This window comes from Lissotriton helveticus, chromosome 1_1 (assembly GCF_964261635.1).
Source record: "Lissotriton helveticus chromosome 1_1, aLisHel1.1, whole genome shotgun sequence".
NCBI classification, from domain to species: domain Eukaryota; kingdom Metazoa; phylum Chordata; class Amphibia; order Caudata; family Salamandridae; genus Lissotriton; species Lissotriton helveticus.
In genome coordinates, this window is record NC_136057.1 from 1,344,527,989 (window position 1) to 1,344,553,166 (window position 25,178).

General features: G+C 45.0%; 1 pseudogene; it reads left to right on the forward strand.

Annotated features, from left to right (window-relative positions):
• Positions 1-23,070: 23,070 nt before the first annotated feature.
• Positions 23,071-24,518, forward strand: LOC144764005 (alpha-taxilin pseudogene; annotated as a pseudogene).
• Positions 24,519-25,178: the final 660 nt, after the last annotated feature.

Consider the following 25,178-nt stretch of genomic DNA (forward strand, 5'->3'; position numbering starts at 1 on the left):
AGCACTGGGAGGAGCCTGGTGGACAGGAACAGGAAGTTGGAGACTGTGGGGCACTTCCTTCCTCCCACCACCACCCCCCAAAATGGACTCCTTGCAAAGAAAAAGTGCAGGCAAATATCAACCTGAGGAGTTATTCTGATAAAAATCATAATTTTCAAGGTTTATGCTGCCTGCTGGTGGATTTCTTGTGCGAAATTGCAAATTTTGCAATCTCGCAATTGCGAGATTGTCGCTGCCCGCCGCATCTTTGTGTTCGCAAGTGTTTACTCCCGCGAAATTGTATAGTATTCTAGTTGGCAAGTGCGACCAAGCAAAAAATTCCGCTTCGCACGGATTTTACGAATTTTCGGCAAGTTCGCGAGAGTTCGCGGATTGCGAATTTACAGAAAATCCGCAAAATCCGCGAGAGGAACGGATTTTACGCCCATGCTTAATATACATCACACAATGTTTAGACCCTTTATCTGTTAATTCTAGCAGGGATAAGGAAGAATCTACACTAGGTTCTTAACATTTCCATAAGTTGTGCCAGTATGGCCCATTTGATAAGGGGATGCCTGAGAATATCGCACCAGTTATCATGATTAGGGCGTTTCTCTCTTTCTCTCTTCACATGACACACATTACTGCAAAACCACCCTCCACTCTAAGATGGGTGCTGGACATGCGCAGTACCATCAAATCGACAGGTCAGTGCCCCAGTTTACCAGCGCTTGGAACGAGTCTTAAGCAAACCATAACTCCTGCGGTATTGCTCCTAACGGGGACTCAGAGTAGAGTAGGTGATGTCGATTTGGCTGCATCCCGAAACTGTGAGTACAGACTAAGTTGGCCTGAACACCAAGCAACACGTTCATCTCTTTGTTATAATTATTGACATGGTGTGAACTGCATAATATTTTCAGGTAGCATGCGTTCAACCCGATGATGCTGGAGTCCGCCGAACTCTAGGTAAGTTTGGTATACCGGATTTCTATACAATTCTTTTTGGACCATACATTATCGCACTATGATTAGTGACACCTGATGTTGGTTTGCGAGCAGGGTGTGTATAGGCGCACAACCATGGTGATAACTTGGCATAGCTATATCATTCACCAACAGCTGCTGCACCTATTATCATGCAAATATTGAGGGGGCACTAGTTCTGTGTTTGTATGTCCATGTATGCCCACATTGCAACGCTGCATATACGATTATGATATATGCCTCATCCAACAACAATGCTGACATATCATGCCCATGAGAATCCTCAGTTGGGCCATGATACAATGTGCCATTTACCAGTTGTATCTAAAACAACCAGGTTTTCATGTAAGATGCGAGTAATATATACCATCTTGAAACATCTCTGCAGCTCGTGTCAAAAGTGTATATATGATAAATGCCACTCAGCTAGACTCTATGAAAGTATACAGATGATAATACTTGAGTCCGCATCGACATGTGTTTTTAGATTCCCCTGATGCCTTTATAGGGTGATATAGTGAACCACTGGTACTAGGCTTTATCTAACACACTTCCCCCAAAATGATAAAAGCAAGATATATATAGATTGCAAGTTCCAGACCACAGTATCAGTGTATTCTATGGACTTCACTATGACTACTTACTCTTGTGGGTTCCATACAATGACCATTATTCTGAATCTCACTGTTGATCATGTTTTAATGCACTTGTACATATTTGTGTCTTTTATACTTCTACCATAGTTAGTACTATGGGAGAGCCTTTCGACCAAGGGATTTCACTGTTGGAACAACAACCGCTCTACCAGTGCCTTAAAAATCTCAACTACTATGCTTTCTTTCTCCCTACAGGTCGGACCTGGAACAACAAAACAAACACACAGTAGGTAGCTGAACAGGCAACACTCAGTGTGGGGTAGTGTATCCATGAAATGTTCTTATGTTTTTTTGTGTTGATGAAGCGCTCCGGATCCCTATGACCAATGCAGGTGCGAAACATGTTGACACATTAATTGACGACCACTTGGCCCCACTCTTGAGACAATAATTGGAGTTCTCTTACCTGTTCTCAAACTTGTTGACTACCCGGATTCCTTTGAAACCCAAAAGTAGCCCCAACCTACCATAGGATTTTTATTCCTGGAATAGTATTCCTGTCAGTAAAGCTTTGAGTTAGGAAACTCCCTTACCAGTTATAAACGTGCACACTACACCCACGTCACAACTCACCTCACTTGCTTTCATCTATAAGGCAGCATTGAAAAAGATCTCCGCCAAAGCGACCCTTTGGGGGACCCGTTGGGCATTGCAGCGCTGGCCGAACAATGAGCATTGCCAAATGATAAAGCATGACACACTCTAGGGGATGTGGGAGGGCATCATAAACAGTCTCATTGACTGTCCACTCCCAATACTCCAGCAGAGGCACCCTCTACACTTTGAGAATTAGTGCCTCCCTTACTCTCTAGTTTTACCAAGGAACACTAGCCCTGTGATTGAATTTTGAATCTTCAAAATACAGCCCATATGATGAATTTAGGAAGCAAGGGTGGGGTATGTGGGGACAGAGGTCAGAGGCAAGATGTCCAACTGGTAGGAGCTCACAGAAGTAGCTCCAAGTGCTTGAGATACCCTTCCTGGGAATATTTCTGTCAGCGGCAGTCTCCGATTGGAACTGAACACATAAGAGTAACAGGAATAACGCTAGCAACATCATGAGCTAATCGCATATCTATTCGCTCAAGATCTTGGTAACATTTCAGCGCTTACCTTGTTACTGACTTCGGAGTTGACGACGGTCTGGCCGCCATCCGTGAAGCTGTTTGACCATCGCTGTGCTGAGGAGACATTGTCGCGCACCGTTGTCCGCACAGGCACAGGTTTGGGATTGCCTCTAATTTGCCCAGATTGATGAGGGAAAAGTGCAGTTGGTTCTGGGACTCTCTGAGCGGCCCCCTGCGACCCGCAGAGTGAAGCTTCATGATCTCTCTGCAGTGGCAGTGGTGGACCCCCGGTTTAGACTTTGGTTCTCCTGGCGCTGGAGCAGCAAGCCCCTGTAGACCCCAGCTGGAGGCTGTGGGTTCTCCTCGTTGTTCCGGCAGCCCCCTGGCGTCCCGCAGATTGATGATACTGGATCTCCCAGCCACGGCAAAGGCAGACCCCCGAAGACCCCAGAACGAGTCTCCGGGCCTCTTGGAGCTGGATTGGCAAGCCCCGGGAAACACCAGCTCGTGGTTATAGGCTCGCCTCCTTGTCGTCGAAGCGGCAAGCCCCCGATGACCGCGGGACGAGGCGGCAGAGTTTCCAGGACGAGTCTACGGGTCTCTTGGTAGCTGGAGCGGCAAGCCCCGGGAGACCCAAGCCCGTGGCTGTAGGCTCGCCTCCCTCTTAAAGCGGCAAGCCCCCGAGGACCGCGAGACGAGGCGATGGGGTTTTCCATATCCGGTGCTGGAACAGCGACCCCCCGGAGTCCTGAGAGCAAATGCGACAGGACCACTGGGCGGTTTCTGCAGCGGACCCCCGGAGGCCCCAGAGCGAGGATCCAAGACTTTTCGGCTTCGGAGTGAAGTCGCTATGCAGCCCCGCCCCCTATGGAGTAACGCACAACAATAACGCTGATACCGCGCTCGTTGTGGCTATTATGACGGCAGTCTCAACCTAAAAGAATACACACATTGCATCCACGGCACCATGGCAACATGGCCCATATTCAACAAAGGGGACCTATTGTAACCAGCAGAACGTTCTAACTATGCCAGAAACAACTACTGCGACGACATCGCGATTGAGGTAATGTTACCTCTGGCCACTTTACTTTATTTTTACTCTTTATCTTATCTTGGACCTGCATATACTTGTATGTTTACATACTCATTAAGAGGGCAGTGGCTCTGGTTGTGTACTCTCTCAAAATGGCCGATGTCATAAATATCAAGGACAATGGGCCTCCCCATCCCCTGATCGCCCCTAAGTTTGTTTAACAACATCTCCTTCTGAATCTAATTTGTTACAACTGAAATAGGACCACTCTCCATAACAGTTTCATAGACAGCGAAACAGGACTACATCAGATTTCCCACAATTCCCCAGCTCCTTTCTGGACAGTGAAACAGGACTACACTGGTTCTCCCACGCTTTATGGAAACAGTGGACTACATAACTGGTTAGGAAGATCTCTCCCAATGAGTCAGCCAAATTAAACTGTCACCACCACAGTGTTAAAGCCCACAGTCTCTAGGGCTACTGACCTCCCTTCGTTATCATTTCAGGTCAGCATTTTGTTACATTCTTTCCTCAATATATGTTATGCTATTCCACACCTTTGCCCATGTTGTTTCTTTTCTTTTCTTTTCCCCCCTACATCCTACTCCTCACCTAGCACCCATGGCACAACCATCAGGATACCTGAGATCCAACCCCCATTTCCCCTTCAGCCCATAATTATCTAGCCACCTCCTCAGTTGCACTCTTCTCCCTCCCTTACCCACCCACCCCTCAAGCACTCCTCGCCGCATACCACAAACCCCTCACGTGGCCCCTACACACTTGCGCCACTTATCATTTCACCTATTGTGCTGGCCACATCATGGAGCTCACAGGCATACACACCTACAACATCATTTATCCCCCCAACCTCTCAAAAAAATCAGCCAAACGATTCAAGCTCAATTTTATAAAACCTCAACCTGAAACTCTGTTTGCAGATCCCTATTTCTCACCACACAACCACTGATATTATCTTTCACACGAAAGGAAGAGCCCAATGGAGGAAAGCATTACTAGCTTCACTCACGATCTCTTCCACAAGGAAAACCGCACATGGTCTAGTTATTTCTATTCCCCCCTCCCAACTCTTCCAAGCGACAGCAACCATCACCATCTACAATACCAGTACTATACTCATTCAATCCACAGACCGTAGTTTAAATCTCCTGGACAACATCTTCCCCATCATTAAAACACAAGTGTCCAAACCTCAAATTGCTACACATGCGACTCCCATCACGAGCACACAAGATGTAATATTTCCAACCCCAACTGACAGCCTCACCCCTATACCTCCCCGTCCACTACTGGCATCGGAATCATACGCTACTCCGTCCCAGACTACCCCTCCCCCCAACACACCTCACATCACTACACCAAACCCACACACTTTACCTCCTCCCTTCACGTCTGAGACAGCATACGCACCCCCAAAAGATATTGAACCCCCTCAGTGTATGATCTTAGCTCCCTCCACCTCTAACATCATCCCTCCCATAACTATCCCTGCCGTTACCTCATCCTTGCATCATATTGATACACCCTATACGTACTCCCCCATTACAGCCACCCCCCCAGATCAGTTGTTGGCACATAATAGGACACCCCATGACCACTTAGAATACATGCTGCCCTTAGAGCACTCTCTGCCCCCAATTACACCTCCCACACCTTCACACCAGCCAGCCACCCCCACAACTCAGCCATCTACATCCACAACTCATCCATCTGAACTTGTATCTTTGCCTACAACGCCACTCATACTTGCACCTGTTCACACACCTAACCAGACCACATCACAGTCATCCACACTCATAACACAGCCACCAACCCCATTCATAACCGTCCAGACCCAAGACTGGATGAGATTATGACCGCACTTCACCAAATCAGAGAGGAACAGGTGATATCGAGACAATCATAGCGCACTAGGTCCTCAAGAACGTCTAATGCGAGCGAGCGCCTGAAACTCCTTACATTCACCTCAAAACCCACTCTACCCAGTTGGAAAACAGTTCCTTCCCGTAATATATCAACCCGCCCATTGCGAAGCTTCAATACGTTTTCGGATAGCGATCTTCTCTCTCTACTACACTCTTACGAGCCCTCCCTAATGAACCCTACAATTACCACTCAGATGACCATCCCCACCTTCCCCACCAACCCTCACAGGTCCTCTACACACAATAATAGAGGAATCATCGACAACAACTCAAGAAAAGTCCCTTTCATTCAGGATCCCACTTCATCCCCCTTCACTCCTCGTCTTAAATGCTCACTCCTAAATTGTAGATTGACCTCTAGACACGCAGCAGACATAGCTGACCTCATTATCTCACATGAGTTGGACCTGATAATGTTAACCGAACTCTGGCTAAAGGAATCCTCCACTCCACTTATCGACATTCTAATGCCCCCAAACTATGACATCATTAGACTGGACAGAACTGATAAGATAGGGGGAGGTATCGCCTGTATACATCGTAGCAACATCACTGTAAACAGAGCCATCTCCCCTGTATTCCCCTCATGCGAATACTTATGCCTCGACATCAATAGCATTGGCAAACCATTATGCTTGTTACACATCATCTATCATCCAGTGGGTGATAACCTCATCTTCACCGAACACATCATGGATATGGTCTCAACGAACACCGGGCGGCAAAATACCCAAATATTCCTTGGCGACATCAATATCCATTGGAACAACCACAACGACGCAGTGGTCAACAGTCTCAAAAACGTCCTCGATGCTCTAGACCTTACCCACATTTGCAACACCCCTACACACAATAAAGGCTCAACCCTGGATTTAATAATCTCCAAAAGTGATGTAATTCAGCTAGAGTCGATCAAACCCTGTGATTGGTCAGACCATCATATTATTTCCTTCTTCATCAAGGAAACAGTGAAACTTAATTTGGTTCAATCCACAAAACCAAAGGTATGGAAAAGAGATTTGAGAAAACTCAACCCTAACACATTACCTTCCCCCAGCTACAACCTTCTTCTGCCACCTACAGGTTCTTCTGATGTTCATGATCTCACCAACCACTACCTCAATTCCATGACCTCGATAATTAACGACGTAGCTCCCCTTCAACTAAAGTGAGTTTCCACTAAAGACTCTAAGCCCTGGTACAACGGCCTACTTAACGAGGAAAGGCGGTCTCTCAGATCTTCTGAACGCAATTGGAGATCAGTCCCATCTGCTAATCACCTCAAGATCCTACGGAAAAAGAGAAATGCATATTTTAGAAAGATCAAGCGCACTAAAACGGACTTCTTCAGCCACCAACTAGACCAATCAAGAAACCGTCCCCAAAAACGTTTTGAATTAATTAAAACCCAATCTAAGGATGCACCACAATGGCTACTAGACATAGCCCGCCCGCAACCTAACTGTGAAGAATTTTCTACCTTCTTTAATCAGAAGACTGACAACATCAAGAATGAACTCCTAAATGACCTTATATTACACTCTGTCCCCATACCAAAACATCCCCTTCACTCCCAACTGCGCCTCTTTAAATCCCCTCAAAGTTTGAACTAAAAAACGACGCAGCTTGGTCATCCTTTGCTACTTACACTGAAGAAGCCTTATGCAAGATTCTTAGTGCTCTGAAACCTGCCAATCATCTAACCAATCCTCTCCCCGCAAACGCTGTTAAAGATTTAACACCATGGCTTCTGCCTCTTTGGACCAAAATCATTAACAGTTCACTCCAACAAGGTTGCATCCCGAACACCCTCAAAGTTGGACAGGTATCACCCACCCTAAAGAAGCCCACAGCTGATCCTACGGACCGAAACAACTATCGTCAGATTTCCAATATTCCTACCTTGGCCAAACTGTTGGAAAAATGTGTACTCCACCAACTGACAAAACATATTGATCACTTTGACCTTCTTAACAAACACCAATCAGGATTCCAAGCAGGGCACAGCACTGCATCAGCCATGACACACATTATTGATGATGCGCTACAAATCCTTGATCAGAACGGAACATGTCTACTCATCCTGCTAGACCTATCCTTAGCCTTTGATACCGTTAAACCCGAGAACCTGATAGATCTTCTGAAAGATAGAATGTGTCTATCAGGGTCAGTGCTAAACCTGTTTACCTCCTTTCTCCGTAACCGGGCGCATACATTCAAGGTAAACAACCCCCTATCCAAACCTGTTCCAGTAACGTTGGGAGTCCCGCAAGGTTCCTCACTATCCTGACATTGTTTCACCTGTTCATGGAACCACTCACCGAAATGATACAGGCGTCTAATGTACAATATCACATGTACGTTAACGATACACAACTATATCTTAAGATCCACATCCTAGAAGACATTAAATTGCTTAACACAACTCTTAGGAACACCCAGACATGGCTGGCAGAAAAACATCTCAAATTGAAAGCTCTAAAAAACCAATTCCTCTTTATAGCTCCACCCGCCAAAGTCCCCTTAATGCAAGACTGTATCAAACATCTTACGGCACTCAACGTTCAACCAACCATTGTGGACTCCGCAAAATCTTTGGGAATAACTCTTGACAGCAACCTCAATATGCAGATACATATTAGCAACGCAACAAAGGGTGAAAACTTCCAGATAAACACACTGAGGAAGCTGAAACCCTTCCTCCCAGTCAATGACTTCAAGTTGGCAGTACAAGCTCTAGTCATCCCTCGTTTGGAGCATGGAAGCGTCTCTCTGTGTGGCCTGCCAAAAGCTACAACAGCACCCCTAAGAGCCTCAATAAATGCTGCAGCGAGGCTCCTCACTTGTTCGAAAAGAAGTTCCCACATCTCCCCAGACCTAAAATCCTTGAATTGGCTACCACTTGAACTCAGAATTCACTTAAAAATAGCGTGCATGACGCATAAGGCCATACACCACAATGCACCCAGCTATCTCGCACAGAAATTGTCGATCTCTGGTGAGATAAGATCTACAAGAAGTGTGGAAAACCTCCTACTGAAACTGCAAAGATTCAACAAGAAGAAAACATATAAGCGAACCTTCTCTGGGATGGTGCCCAGGATATGGAATACACTACCCCCAGAAACTAGACTGAATTCTTCCACTGCATCTTTCAAAAAGGAAGTAAAATAATTTCTCATGGCAAAATTCACCTGAGCATAGACTAAAGAAATTCTGAGTACAATCGTACCCTTACTAGTAATCTTCATTATGACAAGGCTCCAACTAGACAACCTAGTCATGTTATCTAACCTTGACCTGATTCAACGGGTTTGTCCTGTTATTTATCCTACTGCTTTCCTTTGCACAATGTGTTATGTATACGTGATTTTCCTGCATCTATTTGTTGTATAATAACCTGCATTTATTTGTGGTATAATTATCTTGACTTGATGTAAAGCGCTCTGATATCCACAAGGGTCTTGTTCGCGCTCTATAAAACTCTCAAATAATAATAATAATAATGACCAAACAGCCTGTTCACTAACTCTCTGGCCGTGGAACCCAGTACTACTCCCACACAGGTATTCTCATGTTCCTTTCAACTACTATCTCAGTGCTAACTTCGATCTCCTTTTACCTGTCTGTGACACCTGGTGGGTGCATTCCCAGGGTATTCAAAGATTTCCGAGCTCCAGTTATAAGAATTGGAGATATTAACACCTTCCATGCTCATGACGAGCTGAGCTCGTCATGAGGCACGGTGCTCCGGTGCTCCTGACGCTCGTCATGAGCCGTGGAACTCTCACACATGGGGAAAATTCCCCTGCTGTGCTGATTCCACGGGAACGGGTGCAGCTGTGATGAGCTCAACTCGTCATGAGCACAGGAGCGCCGTGCCTCATGACGAGCTGAGCTCGTCATGAGCATGGGGGCGCAGTGCGCGCCCCCTGCACCCAAGCACAGCGGGGGAATTACTCCCCCCCCCCGCAGCCAAGGGGTTAACTACTGATATCTGAGGCCACAGTAGTTTTAGTCTAACACAATTCTAAGGTCAGATTTACCAAGCAACTCATGGTCACCTTGCTTGGCCCTGCATTGCTTGGTAAATCCAGAGTAACGAAGTGGAAGTCACTCCCTTGCATTACTTTGCAGTGAAAGGGCGTGCCGTGGGTGGAGGGAGGGTGTTCTCATGCATCCACCCATGGATTTTGGTGCATTCCCAGATTTACCAAGACTGGTAAACCTGGGAATGCTTCAAAATTCTATACCTTCCCAAGGTATGCGCAACAAGGGAAATATCGTTACTTCTCCTTGTTGTTTCCTCTTTTCAGTGTGGTGCATACTGCTGCACACATAGAAAGAGGAAACAGCTTCAGAGGATTGTTTTTGTGCAGGAAGGTGTCCTTTCCTGCACAAAAACAATCCTGGCAGCAACGCAGGCACCTTTGAACCATGGTGCAAGGGTGCTTATGTTTTGTTAGTTCTTTTTTGCAGAGTTTTATATAGCGCGGCTTAATTTGAGCAGGTGCTTTCAGGTGCTCAGCACCTGCACTTCTTTCACAGGGCCATGGCTACAATTTCTGAACCTGCTGGTGGTGGTCCTCAATATTAATTGTTCAATTAAAAATAAAAAGAACATACATTGCATGGTGACTGGCTGGTAAATGTTCATAGGCAGGCTGGCATATGCCTGTCCAGGAAGGCATGATTGTGTATCACCACCTTAGAGATGATGTCATCATGCTGGTCACAAATCCAAGAAGTCATCGACAAACTATCGCTTGCATTCTATACCCCTAGTCTGCTGCACCCTGCCACTGCCTGAACCTTAACCTCCCATTAGATAATTGTAGCTGGGGGCAGGCTCATGACGGAGTTGAGGCAAGGAAGCTGCAAGAACGCATTTGGAACTTGGGAGTGAGGGCTCTTGAGGAAGAATAAATGAAAGTAAGTGTGGACTTTGCTCTTGTTGCGTAGCCAAAGTATCATGTCCGGCAGCCCTGTATTGCTGCTTTCCTCAATGTGCTCGATGCGGCTGTGGCCTAACACAACTTTTGTGCGCCATGGCGTCACCAGTAGAATCTGTGCACTGCACCCCAGCAAGGTAATTGCTGAGTGTGAGTGAGTCCAGTTGACACCACAGACATACTTACCAGCATTTGCAGCATTACTGCTGGGGACTATGCCTGTGTTGTAGCAGGCAGGATCACAGCAAGCTGAGCAGTGGATGCCGATGCCGTTGTCATCCCCGGACCTACTAATTACAGGCAGCACTAGCAGTGACATGACCTGCTGTGTTCAAGCAGCCGCCTGTTCCGCAATAAACCCAGTCATACCACACTGATTAATATATGCAAAAAAGAATTTTCATTTGGTGTACATTTTGTTTTTGCACTTGGTGTAGGTAAAAAAGTAAAACCCGTCATCTTCCGCTTCTTTAGGAATGACAACAAGAAAAAACAGAGTTCAAAATAGCAGGGACAGGTAAAGGCTGACGGCAGGTGTCACAGGCAGCAGCAGTGTTAGAGATGAGAGACAGCAAGAATACAGAGGAGAGATAAAACATAGCAAAGTAGAAGAAAAGGAGGAGATCAAATCAGATACAAATTGGAGACACAGCTAATCAGTCAGTCACTCAAGTTGGCTTTATTTCGATAAAAGAATTCTTTAAAAGCAATACAGAATTATCACAACAATTATTTAAAAACATTAAAAACATAAAAACCAAGCCATACAAAACTAGTATTCTTCTAACATCATAGATGGGGTAATAAATTAACTAAGAAGGTACCAAAAGTGACCAAAATTAAACAAATTGGGAAAGCCGCTTCGACCTAATCAACCAGGCCCAGCTTATATATTTGGATAGGCCACAAACATACAGCGGCCGGGTATCTGATCTTAAAATTCGCAGGGCCACACTGCATTGTCGAGTTCCCAACTCCCTACATAGTGGCTTTAACCACCTACCTCGGGGTACTTTATAGGCAGGACATTCGAACAAGAGGTGTGGAATCGTCTGTGGCTTAAGTGGACAGAAAGGACAAAAAAGGGTGGTTTGAGCTGGGGGTTTCCACCGTGCAGTCAAATCTCTCACCGGTAGCAAGCCAATTCTGAATTTAAAAAACAAAGCCCTGTCCCTGGAGATCGAAATAATGTCCAAGTAGAGTTCCCGGAGTGCCACATCCTTTACAAGCAGAAAGTCCCTTGAAGTCTGGCACAAGCTGAGCTAATCAGTGCTAGAGAGTGATAGTAAAGAGCCAAGTTCGAGGGGAGAGAGAGCAGAGCATGGATAAAAGAGAAGAGAAAAAAGGGCAGGTCTAAAATGAATAAAGGGCAAATCAGAAATACAGGGTGTGACAAAGGTGATAGAAAACAATTTGAGCTGTGAGAGTAGACTCTTAGAGCAAAGACTTAGGGGGCAGACAACAGATCAAGTTTAGAAGATAGAGACGGAGGCAGTGAGAGTGTTGAAAGTGGGGCTCACCGGAGGACGACGTGAGCTGTGGCCTCCTTGGCAAAATTTTCAGCACCTGCACTTCTTTTTTTACAAATTAAGCACTGACTAGACCCGAACCGAATCGGGTATCAGAGCGCTTTACATAGCACCAGTTACGTTGAGGCTGGCCAGCAGATTATGTGCAAGTGCAGGAAGAGAGCAGGAATCTGACATATATTGGTAAATATTGCACATTCCAGCCCTCTGTCTGTGTTTTTATGCTGCGTTGCGAGACCATTTGATCAATCTGGTACTTGATTCTCATGATAGTGAGTGAGAGTAGTCAGCGGCTAACTCAGGGAGGAGACGACACACAGAGCTCAGTATGGCACCAAAATACCTCTTAATAAATCAATATACAGTTAGTGCTTTAGTTTTAATAAAAAGAAAATTACTTTATTACATGCAAAAATAAAAGATGCACATGATATGAGGAACAATGAAAACAAGACATGACCCAACCCCTTCAGTGCCAGATTTTAGTTTTCAAATATGTCAGTCTTACTTAGGCACCAAATGCTATCTTTATATTCCACATAACCCAAAGTCAGTGTCTCTTTTGTGGGGCTCACTAATATGCAAGAGCGGCCTGTGTCAGGGAAAAGAGGCGGACGGAGGGTCGGGGGGATAGATGGGGGATGACGGAGGCCATCAGCATTGCATAGGTCTGCTCCTATCCTCTACACTTCAGGAAGGCACAGTTTCCTAGACTTCCCCGCGGCCAATCCTGAAACTGCTCTCATTCATGTGAGCAGCTTTAGGATTGGCCTGAGCACCATGAATTTACACTTCCTGACTGGGAGCCTGTGCCTGCTCTCTCCAACCCAGCAACGCAGCACAGGTTGGAAACAGCTTCAGTGCTCATGACGGTTTGACCGGCCTGAGACTGTTGGCCAAACCGTCATGCACACTGATAACAGTGCCCCCTCCCCCCCAGTACAGTCATCTCCTGGACCCGCCCCTAAGACTCACCACAAGAAAAAAACAATTATAATAAAACGGGTTTTAAAGCCATCTTATTATCTTTTTATTTTTCACGTTTTTGAGGGTGCGGGCAGGGGAGTCGGCGCTCCTTCTTCATAGCAGATAGCCGCCGCTACAAATACTGTATCCACCAATTTGGTCTAAGGGCCACTGATATTGAAAGTCAAATGCTCTTATGGTCCCTTATGGTCCCACGGTTCTCTTCAGATGCTGATCAGCGTCCACACAATAGATGGTGGTTAACCTCAGAGGAACTGCAGCAGTATATTTCACTCTGTTCACAATTTGAAGAGCTGCAGTCTGTTGTAGTGTCTTTGTGCTTGCCTGGAGGAACCGTTCAGGTCTGAATGATAGCCTGCCACACAAAGTGGCCATAAGGGCTCACTCACCCAGACTCTGGAAAAGCAGTTCAACACAGAAAGGAGATGAAGGGGGGGGGGGGAGGAAAGCTTAGAAGAAGGGTGCCTCGGGTTACAAATTATCAGGGGTCGCAACATTGTGGGACTAAAGGCAGTTCTGGTGCCCATACACTGCGATCCACATGCTCACAGAACAATTTAGATAAACATCTGGATATCTCTGTAAACACTGGTCAAGGTCACAGTTTTCCCACAGCATGGGTGATGAAATGTTAACAAAACTATACCAAGAACCAGCTACTCCAAGAATATGTTTGACTCAGCGCACAGTTGCACGGAAAAAGACATGTCAACAGTCAGGATAGAAATGTTTATATCTCTGCAACTGTGCAAGGAATTAACAACACAGCGTGGGCATTGCTGAGATCAGCCATGCCCTTTCGGACAATCTCCTGGCCAGTGGATAGCCCGAGGCCGTCCTCAAAGTCTTGTAGAGGCAACTAAGGGGTCAGGGGCAGGCAGGAGGTGGGGAGGGGTCACCATAATAATTCGCCATATGCTGTGATCTTTCCCCTGAGAACTGGGCAGTGGGCATGGCAGTTGGTGCTTTCTCTCCTGTACAGCAGTTGAGTGGCCTCTTCTGTTGTGTGATAGCAGACTTTACTGTGGTTCCCAAAGGTGCTCAGGCAGCAGGGTACATGAATTGCTTTCAGATAGGCTGTCCTCTGTGGTGTATATTTCAACGACTCCCTCCCTAGCAGGCAGGGCATTTCTCCCTACTCCAGGCATACCAGCAGAGCCTCTAGCAGGCACCTCGATCAAGACTCAGGGGCATATTACAAAGCAATAGCGATAATTATCGCTATTGCTTGGTTAGCGGGAAAAAAATCAGCGATATTCATGCATTATCGTGACAATGCTCTTAGCCATGTTATCCACCTTCCATTGGATAACATGGCTAAGAACTGCTTTTAGCAGGCGTTATCTTTTGGAGATATTTGCGCTTAGCGCGAATATTTCCAAAAGTTGTTAATAGGAGTTAGAGATGTTAGCGACTGTTTTCAGTCGCTAACATCTTGGCACGCCCACTTTGCATGTCATTAGCGATAATTATCGCTGACATGCAAAGTGGGCCCCTAAATGCCCGCTATCGCCTACAAGCTGTCGCTAACTGGTGTTAGCGACAGCTTGGTAATAGGGCGATAAAATTATCGCCGCATTAGCGGGAAAAAGTCCCACTAATGCGGCGATAATGCCCTTAGTAATATGCCCCTCAGTTTCCAGCCTGGTAGAAAACAGGCAATCGCAGAGCCTGGCTCTGGATCACAGTATCTTTCAACAGTACTGGTGCAAGCTCCTCCGTGGGCAGTGAGAAATCCTTGACCCCTCATCTGCTCGTGAACAGCAGTTCTGACCAATCAGCCCTAGTGGAGCTATGAGTCATCTGGCAGAGAAACTGAAGATCAACAACTATGGGATGAATCTGGCAGGCCCGCCAACCTCTACAGTTGCACATGGATGGACCTGGATAGCGCTGCACAAAGCTCTTCTCCCTTTCTTTGCGGCCATACACTAACAAGCATTGGCAAACATAATAGGTCTCACCTACGAGAGCTTTGCCTTTGGCAATCTTCTGTAGCCATGCGGTACAGCAGGGCAGATACTTTGCAGTGTGGCTAAAACTAATTTAAGAAAGTGCTATGACACGCTGGAGTCCCTTTCTCTCTTTCTCTTTCTCTCTTTTCTTCTATCTCTCTTTTTTCTTTTTTCTCTTTTTCTTTCTTGTTCTCTATCTTACTATTCTTTTGTTTTCTTTCCTCTTGCAGGTCTTTTTATTTATCTTTTGTGGGATCAAATATTTTTACCCAAATGAAATACAAATGAATAGACACGAGTAGGTTCTTATATATCTGTTCTTATTAAGGTTTATACATTATTTATAATATTGCTTATATTTATTATTTTGTATTAATGATGTATTGTTCAAGGTGGTTTTTATGTATTACATGCCATAGTACCTTAATTTTTTATACTCTCTTAAATCAATAAAATTGTTTGAAAAAAAAATGAAAGTGCTATGACACAGCCTGGAATAACATGCTTTTTTAAGCACATTTGCACTGTATGTATCATAGACATTTTTCATTATTACTTTTACCCATACTTATATACAGCATGGCTAAAATCGTTGCCAAAATCGGCAAAGAAAAAAAAGTGACATTAGGTAAATACTACTATGACCTAAAGAAAGCAATTACACCCATGACCATGTCAGTGAAAATACATTTGGAAGCAAATGATACCTGGTGTTACAATAAACATTCCTTTTGAATGAGAAAATGGCTTCTCTGAAGTGTGTGTGGCATAGTAAAACATAGCTACAAATGGCAATTGGTTAAACAAGGATGACAGGGAATAAGAAAAAATAAAAGTAGTGCCTCAAACACAGCTCGATCAATGGAAGAACAGCAAAGAAGCTGAATGAATCAATAGTTGGTCCATGCTCCAGCTGACAAAAGAGGAACTGGGGTCAGCACACGCTGGCCAACTAAAAGACAGCAAATATGAGTGACAGTGAACCAACGAATGTTAAGCAATGAGCCGGCCCCAAGCCCCTTGCTATACACCATGGGCCAGATGTAGGTGTCCAAATACCGGTCGGAAACGGCCGAAAATACAGATTTTCGTCCGTTTCCGACCGGTATTTGGACATTGGTATGTAGGGGCATGTAAAATTACAGAATCGGTAATTTTACCGATTCTGTAATTTTACCGATTCGGTAAAATACCGAATTGGTAAAAATACCGATTCTGTAATTTGAGATGTAGGTAGCACTGTTTTCAGTGCTACAAGGGTTTACGAATTCTTAATTTACCACCAACTAGTAGTTGGTGGTAAATTAAGGAAACCATTTAAAAAGCATTTTTTTTGCTCTTTAAACAGTGCCATGTTGCAGACATACATGCCCTAAGGGCATGTATGTTAGCAACATGTGCACCCATGCACAATTGAGGGGTGCAACAGGGTGTCAAAGTGACACCCTGCCACCCTTCAATATTTCCCTCAATTACCGAATCGGTATTTACCGATTCGGTAATTGACATTGATTCTTATGGGCCTCAAGGCCCATAGGAAACAATGGCAGTTACAGACTCGGTAAATACCGATTCATTAATTACCGAATCATACCGATTCGGTAATTAATTCGGTAAATATACCTACATCCCGATTGCCAGTTCTTAAATACCGAATCGGTATGATTCTGTATTTAAGAATCGGTAATCGGGGATTACCTACATCTGGCCCCATATCTCTTGCAAGCGACAGCGCATGCAGCACATATGCTGTCACAGGCGAGATCTAATAACATTCTAAAGCATTTCCTTTCACATACCCATCATGATTGTCACATAAATCCTCTCAATTTGAAGTAATAAAAGAGAAAAGTAAACACCAAGTTCCCTCGAAGACAGAGCCTAACATTTGACCTATGTCTTCACATAGAAAAAGTGAAAAGATAAAACCAAAATGCAAAGGCCTCTTTATTGCTTATTCACTTCTAAACTCCAGCAAGGCTATTTTGGGGGCGAGAGAGTGCCCCCATTTCCCTACATACAGCGCCTATGCCATGGGCTTTAAATTAAGGATGATTGTTTAAATTATGCTATTATTAAGAAGCACTGACCCAAATAAACATGCTCGTAGGCTTCCTCAAACGCATGTGAATTGATGTACTGGTAGAGATAGTAGAATCAGTCAAGCAGAAAAATAAGCAGCACGAAACCTTTTCCGAGAAATAAAGCAGGTTTGCTGCGGTGAACGAGCATACAGGAGACAACTGAAAACACATGTATTCTCCTGGAGTGCCTGACAAAAATGAAAAAAGAGTTCCCAGAAGACACGCACTCATGGAAGAATACAAGGAGCCAGTCAGAGTGGTGCTAAACAGGTATAGTCCACGGTTGGGACGAAGACATCTGGACAGCCTAAAACAAATAAAGCCAGCAAATAGAAAGCAAGCAAATGCGAGTTACAAAACACCAAGCCAATGGTATGCAATCGGTGGATTGCATTCCATAGGAGCTTTCAGTGTGTCCCCAATAGGTCTTTGCAACCAGACAGCTGCGCTATGTGGTACGCTTCAACTTAAAATAGAAGCCCTGCCCTGCAGTATACAGCTAAAACATGCACATAGGCTTCAAACTCTGCGCCGCACACACATTGCACTTACACCATTCACCTATAACTTATACATGTGGGAGTGAAAGATTCTGGCGATTGGAAAGTGGCAAAAGCTCTTAGAGAGGAGATGCCTGTAGGAATATATTAAAATATATTACAGCACTGTGATTTATACTTAATACGGAAGGATCAATGTGAGCACATATGATTGCCAAGCACACTGGGGAAAAGACAAATAGCTATTGTGACTTAATGGGAAAACTAACACAGAGCAGGGGTTCATTCTCTCCACGGGCCATGCAAGTACCTAATAATCTAAATGATGTTTAAAAAACTGCAATCTGTTCATTTCCTTCACACGCAACCTATGCAAGCCACACATCATTCTCAGTATTCTCAGTATTCAATACATGTCCACCTCCAAATAGAGCTGCATATGCTATCCATCATTCTGCTTAGCACTCAGCCCGACAATACCTTCACAAAATTTGCGAACTTCGTCACAGACTTTTTATTCCACATGCACACCTAACCTATGTAAGGGCCACATGCATCAAGCTTTTTTCTGGTCACAAACGGGCCGAATGGCAGAATCAGGCCATTTGAGACCGGAAAAAGCCCTTTTCTGATGCATGAACCCATTTCCATTCTCAATTTAGGTAATCACAATTTTTTGCAATGACGTAAATTGCAAATGCATTTAGAGAATCACAAATTGCAATTCCCTAAAGGTGATGCATCAAACCTTTCCTAAATGCAAACTGTGCATTTATGAAACGCTAATTATAATCAACTTCAAGTTGATGGTAATTTGAAAATTCTTTGAAAATGCACAAATGTGCATTTTTGAAAGTGACATGTGGCGCACACACATGTGCACACTTACCTTTTAGGGGGGTGCATCAGGCGGCCTTAGGCCCCCGGCACCCTTGGAATTGCATTTGCAATTTGCGAATACCAATTTGGTAATCGCAATTTGCGAATGCATTACCATTCATTCCTCTGGGCCTATAGGCCCAGAGGAATGAATGCAGTGACATTACCTAATAGTGATTTGCAATTTGCGACTCGCTATTAGGTCATGTCTAGGAATCGCAATTTATTTTGCGATTCCTACATGTATAAGGAATTACAATTCCTAAATAGCGATTCCTTAAAAATCGCTATTTAGGAATCCCGATTCCTTATGTTGATGTATGTGGCCCTAATTTCTTACCTCTAAATAATGCTCAACTATATTTTCAGTTTCCTCCAGCCTCACAAACATCATAGCCCAGTCTAGTGCCTATGAAACCTTCTTAATGAACCAGACAAACCCTGCACTTCAGATTACCCTTGGACTGTGCTATCATAATGGTATGAGAACCCGCTAGACCACGGGTATCATCCAAAGAATCCATAGACATCTATCAGACCATCATACTGCTACCCAACACTAAACTAAGCTTGCCAACTAATCTCGACTGCCTTTCTGGGAAGAGCCATCACCAAACTCACTTCCTATGTAGCTTTGTGACGAGAGCAATCCCCAGGATAATTTCATGAATGTACAATCATCCCTCACCTCTTACTCCAATAGTGGACTGACAGATCTGAGCAATCACTACCACCCCACCTAGGAACTGTCATGATTCATAGCCTGTACTTACCTGTGTTTACTTAATAGATATGGACATCCAAACCTTTTAAGTGGTCGAGTCTTCCAAGGAGGACAGTGTCACACGAGATTGTGGGCGCCGCTTCGTGTAAAACTTCGCGTCTGTGCACAAAATGCACAAATGGAGTCAGGACACACTATTTGTCATAGATTGCTGTGGAACTGTCATGAGGGGAAACATCCTTTACAACGCAACTTTTACCACGCAGTGCCTTTAGGACGCAACTTTTACAACGCAAACCATTACAACGCATTACGCTGGGGGGCGCTCTAGGATAGGGAATAGGTTTAATTTACTATCCAACACCTTCCCTACTATCCACAGGGACTGGAGTTAGAATAGTAAATTAAACTATTCACTATCCAGCGCCCCAAAGCACTATGCGTTGTAAAGGCATGCGTTGTAAAAACAGCGTTGTAAAGGCATGCGTGGTAAAAGCATGCGTTGTAATGTCATACATCCGGGAATTGAGATTCTTAGTTGCTGCAGCCGAACCCTTGTTTCTAGAGATTAGCGGTCAAAGCACTACTGACAGGATTTTTCAACACTTACTGGACAAAGATAAGTCATTTGGGATATATGTAGGGTTTCCGGTTTTCAGTTCAAACCAATTCTAACTAATAAAACACCAGCAAATTGAATACTTGGTGTTCAGTAGAACTGGAAAGCCCCAGAGTTTTCTGCACCTTTTCTGCTTTGGTACCCTCTAGTGTCAAAACAGTATACAGTAGCCTCAAACCATTTTTAGTGATAGATGTACCCGCTGCAACTGTCTTGGGCTACGGTAAACTATTTAATATGTCCTTGTGACAATTCACATACCCTTTAGGCCATCAACAAGGTTCATGGACCCCCGGACTCCCTTACCCTACTTCCTCTCTCATTGTGGTAGTATGGATGGTATCATAGGACTTCAGCTCACTGTTCACTGCACATTGCTGTGTAGTGGCCAGTAGTATTACAGATAAACTATGAGCAGAATCACACTCCAGAGAAAGTGGCAGCTCCTCGGTTTCATTAGGATGGGGCTTTGCTTTCTGAAAGCTCAGGTGTTAGTATTGTGGAAACAAAGATGAATGTTCATAAGGCTGCATCCAGAATCAATGTTTTCCCATAAAGCTCTGTATCCAACACTCCTGATCTTAGTTTTACATTGTGATGGCCTGAAAAAAGCCAAATAAAGAGTCACATCCCCTCATATAGAAGGACGAGGACATGATCAGCAACTATGCTTAGGTCCAGAAAGGGCCCAGGCACCGTTTTGCTGAAACTGCACTTCCTCCATTGCACAAACAAACGCATTATTATTATTTTTCTTCTTCAGTTGCCCAAAATGCTCTATGTTTTTTGAGTGTGCATTTTTTTTTTGCATTAGCGCCATAGACAGATGAACCATACCATAAACAACTACTTCAATTCTTCAAAATGTGCGCCTGCAGCCTCAGCTTTGAGGGTCTAAATCGTTGACTATTGTGACACTGCAGCAATGTGCCAGTCAGAACTGGCAGCCAGAGGGGGTATTAGTAGCAGGAGAAAAGCCATTCAGATAAACGTCTGTAAGTAAATAGGTTTGCAAAGTAAGGGGATCTGAGAAACCATGGAAAACAAGAAAGCAAAACCAACAGAGTAAACTTGCAAACGTTCATGCACAGTGTTAATGCAGAAGGAAATATCTCACATCACATTGTTACCTGGGAGAGCGGGCATTCAACATTCATCCCCCAGATAGAGTCCACTGCTTACGTTAAATACTGTAATGGCCGCATAAAGGGACAAGCCTTCCACCATGTGCAAATGTTTAACTGCACTATAGCACAGAAGAGTGTAAAGTGCATAAGTGAGAGTGGAGGTCATTGCCAAAGGTCAGTGCTCCATTGTCTGAAGGATGAGTGCTGAGACTGGGCCAGGGCAAGGGACAATGCTGGCCAGGGTACTACACTGAGCCAGTCACACGTGCACAGAGTTGGCCAATCCACGCCGGGCATTCTATCAATTTGTATGGGAAGAACATGGACAGGCAATGCTAAGAATCTGGTAAGTAGAGGACATAACTAGGCATCGTTCGCCATGGTGGTGGGCAGGGCAGTGCTGGCCGAGTCACACCAATGAGTTATGGGGGGATGATGTCAAGAAAGGCACGCTGTGCTGTCAGTATAAAGGGGGACAATGATGAGCGAATTACACCGTATACTGTGAGTAAGCGAAAATGCTTGGCAAATCATGCCACATCAGTGTTTAGGAACACTGATAATCACATATCGTAATCTGTCTGCATAGTGCGGGGACATCGCTTAACTGGGGCACACTGTTGTGATAGGTCAAGGAATGCAAAGATATGGTGGCATTCATGCATGCCATATAGTCAGCGTATGATGAGGAATGCTAGAAATGGAGAAATAAGTGCCAAGTTGTCAATACAAGTAAAGCAATGTCATGGTGTTAGTTTGTGCATGGAAAATCATTGCTTGTTTGTAAAGGAACATAAAGCCATTGACATATAACGAAACCCCATCCTATCGGGGAGTATAAATGACAATGCTTAGCCGAACAATGAACATTAGAGGTTACTCTGTACGTTTAAAGGTGGGGAACATTACTGCCTGTCTCCAGGAAGAGGGAAATTAGGGAAAATCCACCTTAATTAAAATCATTACACCTTGGGCTAGGGGTCCTACAACGGATGCTCAGCCACACCTCTGCTCCGGAAGCAAAGTTTCATATTTTGCTTAAAAAAAGTCGAACCAACACCCCTTCCCAAACGGGGAATATCCTTTACAACGCAACTTTTACCCCGCACTACCATTACAACGCAACCATTACAACGCAAGTCATTACAACGACTTGCGCTGGAGGGCGCTGTAGGATAGGGAATAGGTTTAATGTACTATCCAACACCTTCCCTACTATCCACGGGGACTGGAGTTGGAATAGAAAATTAAACTATTCCACTATCCAAAGCCCCCCAACGCAAGTCGTTGTAACTGCATGCGTGGTAAAATCATGCATTGTGATGTCATACAACCTCCCAAACAGTCAGCATTGCACATTCAACTAAAGAAAAACACACAATTTCAACACAATGGCCACAGGTGAACCATAAGCGGATGGAAGCATCTGAAGACTATACACAGTAAGAACATGTTGCAAGGCGCACAAATTAGCACATACAACAGAGTCCCACGTTCGCCCAGAAGGGCACGAACACAAATATGTTCTGGTGGAGTCGCCTACTGTGCAACCACTCCGGGTTTGCAGTCCAAGAACGTTTTCAACCAAGCCAAATGGGAAGTTGAAGGCAGGGGTGACAGGCACTGAAATCTGTTTTTTGGATTGTGGGTAAGGGGGGAAAACAATGCATTTTGTTTTCTAGACCACAGAAGTATCAGAGTTCCTGCCTGGCCCCCACATTTGTTAAAGTGTCACTCAGCAGCGGCACAGTTCTCGCAAGCAGCATCGCCACAACCTCCTGTGCTCTCCACACCCACTGGAGGCACGGAATGCAAACATCCCTCAGGGCATGGAATGTTGTTAGCTACCGTGGGAGAGTCTGCAGGTGACTTCTCAGCAATAGTATCAAGAGGAAAGTCATGTACCGCAGGCACTGCATGTAGCCATCAGTCTGTCACTGGACGAACTTCCAGTTCTTAATGAAATGGTGCCCGGGCCAGCGGTAACTCAAATGCACTGATGGTCCACGTGAATAGGATCAGGGCGCTCTTTAGTTTATGTTGATTAACTGAGTTCAGATGGAAATTCTGGCAGACCTGTCATCAAGTGAAATCAGCCTTGTAGGCACAGCATCCCTGCCAGATGGCGATGAGGCTTTGCACCAGTCTAGTGGTGGTCCTGCACAGTGGCCTGGGAGCCCAAGGATAGAGTCGCTGCTTGATTGCCCTGCACCGCAAGCAGCAGAGGAGAGACCCTGTGACATCCAGCCACATGCCTGTGATGTTTCTGAGTAGCTCAGCAGGCAGCTGGAAGATATCCTAAACACATATTGCATTGATGATGGTCAGGATGCCCTCCCAGAATGTGACAAGGTAGAAAAGGGGCTCACAGAACCTGTGAGAAATGGAGAGGCAGAGCCAGGCATCCATGAGATCAATGGCAAGAAGGAGGTGCTGAAGATTGAGACTGAAGAGATTTGGGTGAATGATGAGTTTGCAGACCTTGATCAGAAACGCACCCAGGAGAAGAAGAAATCCAGAGGTCTCGGAAAGGAGCTCACATGCTGAGCTGCTGGAGGAACCCCGAACCTCACAAAAGCAGATGAAGATCATGCAGAAAAAGCAATCAAAGCTAATCCATGAGAAGGATCACCTCCGAAGTGAGCACAGCAAGGCCATCCTGGCCCCCAGCATATTAGAGAGTTTGTGCCATGATCTGCAGAGACACAACCGCATGCTCAAGGATGAGGGGGTGCCGCGGGACCGGGAGGAAAAGGAAAAATGCAAAGAGGTGTCGCCTCACTTCCAGGTCACTCTAAATGACGTCCAGGTGTACATGGAACGACACAATGAGCGCAACCCCAAACTACGGCAGGAGAATGTGGAGCTGGCTGAACACCTGAAGAAACTGACTGAGCCCTATGAGATTCGATAGGATCACATTGGAAAGGTCTTTAAGCATAAGGACCTTCAGCAGCAGCTGGTGGATACAAAGCTACAGGAGACACAGGAGATGCTGAAGGAGGCAGAGGAGAGACGCCAGCGAGAGAAGGACTTCTTTCTGAAAGAAGCAGCTGAGTCACAGCGAATGTGTGATCTCATGACACACCAAGAATCTCATTTGAAGCAGCAGCTGGCTTTCTACTCGGAGAAGTTTGAAGAGTTCCAAAGTACCATATCCAAAAGCAATGCCGTTTTTGCAATATTCAAGCAGGAAATGGAAAAGATGACCAAGAAGAGCAAGAAAATTGAAAAAGAAATAGATATGCTCCATTCTCGGTGGGAGTGCAGCAGAGAAGAAGACGCTTCGGGATAATGAGTTGGAAGGACTGCAGGTGAAGATGCAGCGGTTGAAGAAGCCGTGCAGAGCTCTGCAGACTGAATGCAATGACTTGAACAAGAAGGTGCTGGATCTCAGTTTGCCTGTCCCACTGGCCAACCATTTGGACTCTCCTACTGAGACCACTGCATACAAGAACCTAGAAGATCTAGGAGTTACTGTATAAGAAGCAGACAGTGCAGCTCGGAAACAGGAAGAGGCCGCTTCTGCTCTGTTTCCTAGTATGTGGGGCAGACAGCACAATGTGAGCAAACACTGGTGCATTGACCTATTCTGGGCCTGCACACTGACTTAGAGCATGCTCGCGGTACAGCCTCAGAATCATCAAGTTCAACTTTCATTCCTACTGTCACCATATCAAATTGAAGCGTGGAGCTTATGGTGCTGAAACTAATTCTGAAACTGCAAAATCACCTGTAGAGGCCTGGAGGAACCGGATTTAGTGGAACTACATTAAGCTGTGCTTGTTCTTTGCCCTAGAATGGAAATGCAGTAGAACAGTGAACAATGGAATGCAAGGGTAAATTGCCTTGGGCAACTCACACAAGCCTGGTAGAAACACAGTTCCTGTGCTGCTTTCAAACAAACAAAGGCCCACATGCATGATCAAAATCAAAGCTTAGGGGCCCTTGGGCTGGCCTTCAAATGTACTAAAATTCCCATAGCCAGAACCCACAAATGTAAAATTAACTTAATTCACCATGTGAATGTTACAGGCAAATGTCTGTAGGCATCCTGTAAAGCATAAAGTATATTTACTCTTGCACTGCTTCTTCACACATCAGTATAGTATGATGTCATCAACGACCCTATAGCTTACACTATG